The following is a 6,777-nucleotide window of genomic DNA, read 5'->3' on the forward strand; positions in this document are numbered from 1 at the left end:
AATCAGGAATGGCGTATCTGGACAGTCCTGGCTCAGAAAGTAAGTTTGCAGCAAAGAGATTAGCTGAGGCCACGGTCTGTTGAAGACTTGACTAGACCTGGGAGGATCCACCTCAAAGATACTTCACACAACTAGAGAGTTGGTGCTGGATGATGTCTATGTTTTCCTTCCAATTGCTTCATGTATTTCAAAACAATGTTTTCACGTACCTGCACATTTCAGTTACGTCTTCTTGGTTATTAACACTTTGATCGTAATGTAATTTCCTCTTTACTCCTAATAATTTTTCCAGTTCTGAAGTCTACTTGTTTGGTTTTAATCTAGTCCAATCCAACTCAATCGAAACTATATATGGCCAGTTCAATTTAAATATATGTTTACAAATATTTTTTATATGTTGCAAGTATTTACTCTTGACTTTGGTTAAGCTTTTAAAAAGTATTATTTTAAACTCTAGAGTAAAATAGATTTCTTTTTCTGCCTTCAGTTCCACGTGTTTCAACATATTTATAGATTAATATAACCACAACCATAATTCGAATATAGAAGTCCTATCACCCTCAAAAAACTCCCTCCTGTTGCTTAATTTTAGTTAATTCTTGCCCCCGTCTAATCCCTGGGCATTCTCCATTCCTGCAATCTTGCCTTTTCTAGAATGTCTAGAATCATACTGTCTGTAATCTTTTGAGATTGACTTCTTTCACTCAGCATAGTGCTTTTGAGATTTATCAATGTTGCATGTCTCAAAGGATCATTCCTCTTTGTTACTAAGTAGGATTCCACTCATGGGCTTACTGCAGTTTATTCATTTACCTGTAGGTCATCTGGGTCATTTCCAGGTTTTGTCAGTTATTGAAGAGAGCCTGTAGAAACATTCATGTACGTATAGGGTATGTGTACACGAGTTTTAATTTCTCCAGTGCAAATACCTAGGAATGGTTTTATAGGGTTATATGGTAAATTATACAGTACAACGATGATAAATGTATGACTTTGTAAGAATAAAGAGTGGCTGTGTCACTTGGCATTCCTGCTGGCAATATATGAGTGTTCCAGTTCCTCCAAGTACTCACCAACACTTGGCGTTGCAGCCATTCTATTAGGTGTGAGTTACATCTCATTGCAATTTTAATTTGCATGTCCCTGAGTGATATCTGTTTTCAGATGTAGTGATATAAAAAACTTTTGCCTACTTAAAAAAAAAACAACTGGTTTGTTTGCTTTATTTTTCAGTTTTGACAGTTATTTAGATATTCTTTTCCAGATATGATTTACAAATGTTTTCTTCCTATCTGATTTTTGTCTCTTTATTCTCTCTGTATTTTTGTAGAGCAAAAGTCCAATTTATCAATTTTTTTCTCTTTTGTGGATTGTGCCTTTGCTGTCATATCTAAGAGCTCTGCTTAGCCCAAAATCATGCAGACTCTCTCCTGTTTTCTTCTCAACATTTTATACTTTTATATTTATGACCCAGTTTGAGTTAATTTTTGAAATTTGAGAATTAATCTGGGATTTTGCTTATTTAGATATATGGATGTCCTATTATTCCAAAGACACTTGTTGTAAAGACTATCCTTTATTAAATTGCCTTTGCATCTTTGTTAAGAAGCAAGTGGCCTCTCTGTGGCACAGCGGGTAGAGCACAGTGCTGTGAAGCCATCCGCAGCCTCTGCAGTGCTGGTTCAATTCCCTGCCAGCCAGGGAGATTCCCACAAGGCAAGGCAGACCTCTCTTGTCTTGCCTGCTGCTCCCCTCAGCAGTGCTTTCGGTCCGTCTGCCTGTTCTGCTCCCCGTTCTGTCTCTGGTGAATCCTCTCACCCTCCCGTGCCTCTGACCTCTACCCCAGTGCTTGCATAAATAAAAAATAAATCTTAAAAAAAAAAAAGGGCTTCCCCTGGTGGCGCAGCGGTTGAGTACTGGGCTACGAAGCTGCCCGTAGCCTCTGCAGCGCCGGTTCACTCCCTGGCCACCTGCGAGGGTCCCACATGGTGCGCAGACCTTTCCTGCCGCGCCCACTGCTCCCCTCAGCAGTGTACTTCATCAGTCTGCCTGTTCTGTTCCCCGCTCTGTCTCTGGTGAATCCTCTCACCCTCCTGTGCTTCTGACTGTACCCAGTGCTTGTATAAATAAATAAATAAATCTTAAAAAAAAATAAAAAAAAGCAAGTGGCTCTCTATATGTGGGTATCCCTGTGAGCTCTGTTCTGCTCCATTGGTTTCTCTGTCCATTCCTTTGCCGGTACCTGTCACAGTACAGTGTAGATTTATAGTAAGTCTTCAAGTTGAGTAGTGTGCCTTCCTTCCAACTTTTTCTTTCTCTAAAATTGTTTTAGCTTTCTTAGTCCCTGTTTTTCCATATAAGTTTTAAAGTCAGTTTGTCTATTTCTACAAAAAAAAAAAAAATCCTGGGACTTTGGTTGGAATTGAGTTAAATCAATAGATCAATTTGGGCAGAATTAACATCTGAAGATGAGGTCTCCCCACTTAGTCTTCTTTGGTTTCTTTCTTCAGCATTTTATAGTTGGATTTATAATTTTTAGACTCAATTTTGTTAGATTTCTTTTTTTCAAGCTGTTCAAGATGGTGTTTAAAAATACTTTGGTTTCCAACTGTTACTTGGTAGTATATAGAAATACAACTGTATCTTCTAACTTTGCTAAATTTCATTTTAGGAGGTTTTTTTTTTTTTTTTTTTTTTTTGGCAGATTCATGTCTATGTAGATGATCACATCCTCTGAAATAAGAAAAGTTCTGTTTCTTCCTTTCCCACTTGTGTACTTCTTAACCTTCTTGTCTGTTTCCTTATCTTCCTGGGCTGGTCAGGGCTTCTGGTCCAGGGCGAATAGAAGAGGGCCAGTTGTACCTCCTGCCCTTTCTCACCTGATTTTAGGGAGAAAGCACACATTCTTTCACTTTTTTTTTTTTTTTTAGATTTTATTTTTATATAGATGAACTGGGGTGTAGGCCAGAGGTGCGGGAGTTGAGACAATTTACCAGAGACAGAGTGGGGAGTAGAACAGGTGGATGTACTGAAATATTCTACAGGAGAGATCTGCTGCATCATGTAGGTCAGTTCCATGGCCAGGGATCAAATTCAGGCTGTAGTGATGATAGCACTGAGACTTAACCCCTAGGCCATCAGGGAGGCCCACATTCTTTCACTTTTTTTTTTTTAAAGATTTATTTATTTATACAAGAACCAGGGTACAGGCCAGATGCGTGGGAGGGTAAGAGGATTCACCAGAGACAGAGCAGGGAACAGAACAGGCAGACTGACGAAATACACTGCTGAAGGGAGCAGTGGGCGAGACAGGAGAGGTCTGCTGTGCCATGTGGGATTCTCAACGGCTGGCAGGAATCTAACCTGCACTGCAGAGGCTGTGGACAGCTTCACAGTGCAGCGCTCAACCGCCTGCGCCACCAGGGAGGCCCCATATTCTTTCACTCTTAAGTATAATTAGCTGTTGGTTTTTGAAGCCACCATTCTTTGCTTCAAGGAAGTCACTGTGTATTTTTAGTTTGCTAAGTTTTTTTTTTTAAATCTGCAAACCTTTTCTGTCAATGCTTCAGTTTTTTGATAATGATCTAGTAATAGAATAGAGAACATTGACTGATTTTTAAAAGTGAGATCTAATTCACATTCCTTAAAATCCACCATTTTCAAGTATACAATTCAGTGGTTTTTAACATGTTCAGAGTTGTGCAACCATCACACTAATTCCAGAACATTTTCTTCATTGCCCAAATAAACTCCTTTTACATTCCTGATAGCAATGTATGAGGGTTTCAATTTTTTCACATCCTCACTTATTACTGTCTAACACCTTACATTGTGTCATTTTTTATTGCTATGGGCGTGCAGAGGTCTCTCACTGTGGGTTTGCATTTTTTCACATGCTTATTGGTCATTCCTGTCTTCTTTGAGAAATACCTATTCAAGACCTCCACCCATTTTAAAAAATGGGAAATTTATCTTTTTATTATTGTGTTCTGAGTTCTCTAACCATTCTGTATACAAATCCCTTATCATATATGATTTGCAAATATTATCTCCCATTCCATGGGTTCTTACTTTCTCAATAGAGTCCCTTAGTGCACAAGCTTTACATTTTGATGAAATGGATTGTTTAAGTCAACCAAAACTTACCAAAGAAAAAACATGACTTATCATTTTTTTCCTACTAAATGAACTGAATTTGTAGTTTAAAACCCTTAAAAAAAGAAAGCTTCAGGCCCAGATGGTGTCACTGGCAAATTTAAAAAGGAGAAACACCGATTCTACACAATCTCTTCCAGAAAACAGAAGAGAAGGAAACATTTTCTAACTCATTTTATGAGGTCAGAATCACTGAGAAACCAAAATCAGATACAAGAGAAAATTACACTCCAGTAGCATTCAAGAATATAAAAACAACCATCTTCAGCAAAATATTAGTAAATAGAATCCATCAATATCTAAAAATAATGTACTGTGACCAACTAGGGTTTATCCCATGAGTGTAATAGTGATTCAATTATTTAAAAAAAACCCATGGGAATGTGGAGAAATCCCTGCTAGTGGGAATATTTAAAATGATGCAGCCACAATACCCAATAGTGTGCAGGACCTCAGAATGTTAAAACACAGAGTCATCACATCTCTATGATAGCATCTAGCATTTCCACTCTCAGATACATAAACAAGAGAAATGAAAACATATGTATACACTTAAACCTGCACATGGATGTTCATAGTTGCATTACTTGTAATAGCCAAAAGTTGAAAACTCAAATGTCCAATTGCTTCATTGATTGGTAAGATCTGGCATACACAGAACACACAGTGAAATACTATGCAGTCATAAAAACGAATGAAGTACCAATACATGCTACAGTGTAGATGGACCTTGAAAATGTCACGTTAAATCAGACATATAAGGTCACATATTGGCGATTCTATGTATATGAAATGTCCAGATGAGGCAAATTCAGAGAAATATTAGTGCGGGTATAGGGAATAAGTGCTAGTGGATACAGGGTTTCCTTTTAGGGTGATGAAAATGTCCTAAGTTGTGGCAATGGTTGCATAACTCTGTGAATACATTGGAAACTATTGAATTTTACCTTTCAAGTGAGTAACTTTTGTGTGAATGATCTCATAAGTGGTAAAAAAGCAATTATGACATCATAACCAATTGTAGAAATGAGGACTCCGTTCTGTTGTATATTTTCTTCTTTGAGCATGTGCCCGTCAACTTTTCCTTTCCCACTTACTTTACGTGTTGATGATGATGAACTTTTAAGTCTTTAGGTTTCAGAATATTCTAGTGGAATCCTGCCTGGAATTAACACTGAGTGGAGATGATGACTATGGAAATTTGCTGAACCTCCTTTTCTGGGAGAGAATGATCCAACTATACACAGAAGATGCTTCCCTCTTGCTAGGTAGAGCCACAAAGTTGTAAGCGTTGTATGGAAACTGAATGCCAGAAAGGGGTGTGGGGTGATGAGACCCAAAAGGGTGGACTCTGCTGGCTGTTTACTCTATCTCAGCCCCAAGAGATAGCTCAGTCCCTTTTCCTTTCTGTGATGTTGCTGGACCACTGAAAACTACATTTCCCAGACTTCTGGCCAGTTGGCTGTTGGCCAGTTAAGAGACTTGAAAGTGAAAGAGAAGAGACTTTCTTCCGCTCTCCACTGCCTTTCAGCATTAGCAGACACTGGCTCCAGCACCGACCATTTTTTACCTACCTTCTTAGAGCTTCCAGCACCAACTGCTTTGAGTCCAACCCTCACCCCCAACTCATAAAAAATGCAAGCACTGGTCCCAATGGGTTCCTTCCTCAAAGTTCCAACCCAGCGTCCAAGATTAGCCCCTGTGACCCCGCCTGGCCCTGGTATTTGTGACCTTGTATGGTCCTCTCCCACACCTAATCAAGGTTGGCCTCTGTGACCAATGGAATATCATGACATGAGGCCGCGTGACTTCTGAGACTAGGTCATAAAAGACATGGTGCTTCTGCTTTGCTCTCATGGTATGTTCACCCTAGAGGCTGCTGTGAGGACAGTCAAAATGCCCTGAGCAGGACTGAGCCTCCCACTGACACCAGCACCAACTTGCCAGTCGTGTGAGTGAACCCCGGGCAAGGCTCTTTAGTCCTCTGGCCCTCATCATGCCTCAGACTCTGCAGCCCCAATAACTGACCAAAACAACAGGAGAGACTCCAGGTGAAAACCACCCACCCACCTCAGGAGACTCCAGACCGAACTACCCACCAAGGTGCTCCCAATATTCTTGACAGAGAAAGTGTAAGGAGCGATTGCTGTTATTTTAAGCCATCAAGTTGAAAGGGTGGTATGTTAAGCAAATCAATAACTCAAGTAACCATGTTTCTTAAATGCTTCCTGCAGTTCATTATCTCTGGGTTACCCCAGTATTCACATCCTACCAATCAAATGTCTTCCAGCAGCAGTGTAAGTACGTCCCTGGATTAAATGCCCTATATTTGAGTAACTAGTGTGGTTTCTGTTTTCTTGATAGGATGCTTTCAGTTTCAGGAAGAAAACATTAAAAGAAAGCAAAACACTCCTTAGTGCCTCCCTGTTCTCCTTCCACAACCCAGGAAATTTGGAAAAGTCTGGACTTGTCCCAGCTGAGCTACCTGTACTACACAACACTGGGCTGAGGTCAGACTCTCCTGTCCTGGGTGTCCCCTGCCTACACTCCTCCCATCCTCCACCAGGCCTCTAGGCACAAGTTCTTCTCTTGTCCTATTTCTATGGGGCCCCGGGACACACA

This window comes from Talpa europaea (assembly GCF_964194135.1).
Source record: "Talpa europaea genome assembly, chromosome: 12".
Classification (NCBI taxonomy): domain Eukaryota; kingdom Metazoa; phylum Chordata; class Mammalia; order Eulipotyphla; family Talpidae; genus Talpa; species Talpa europaea.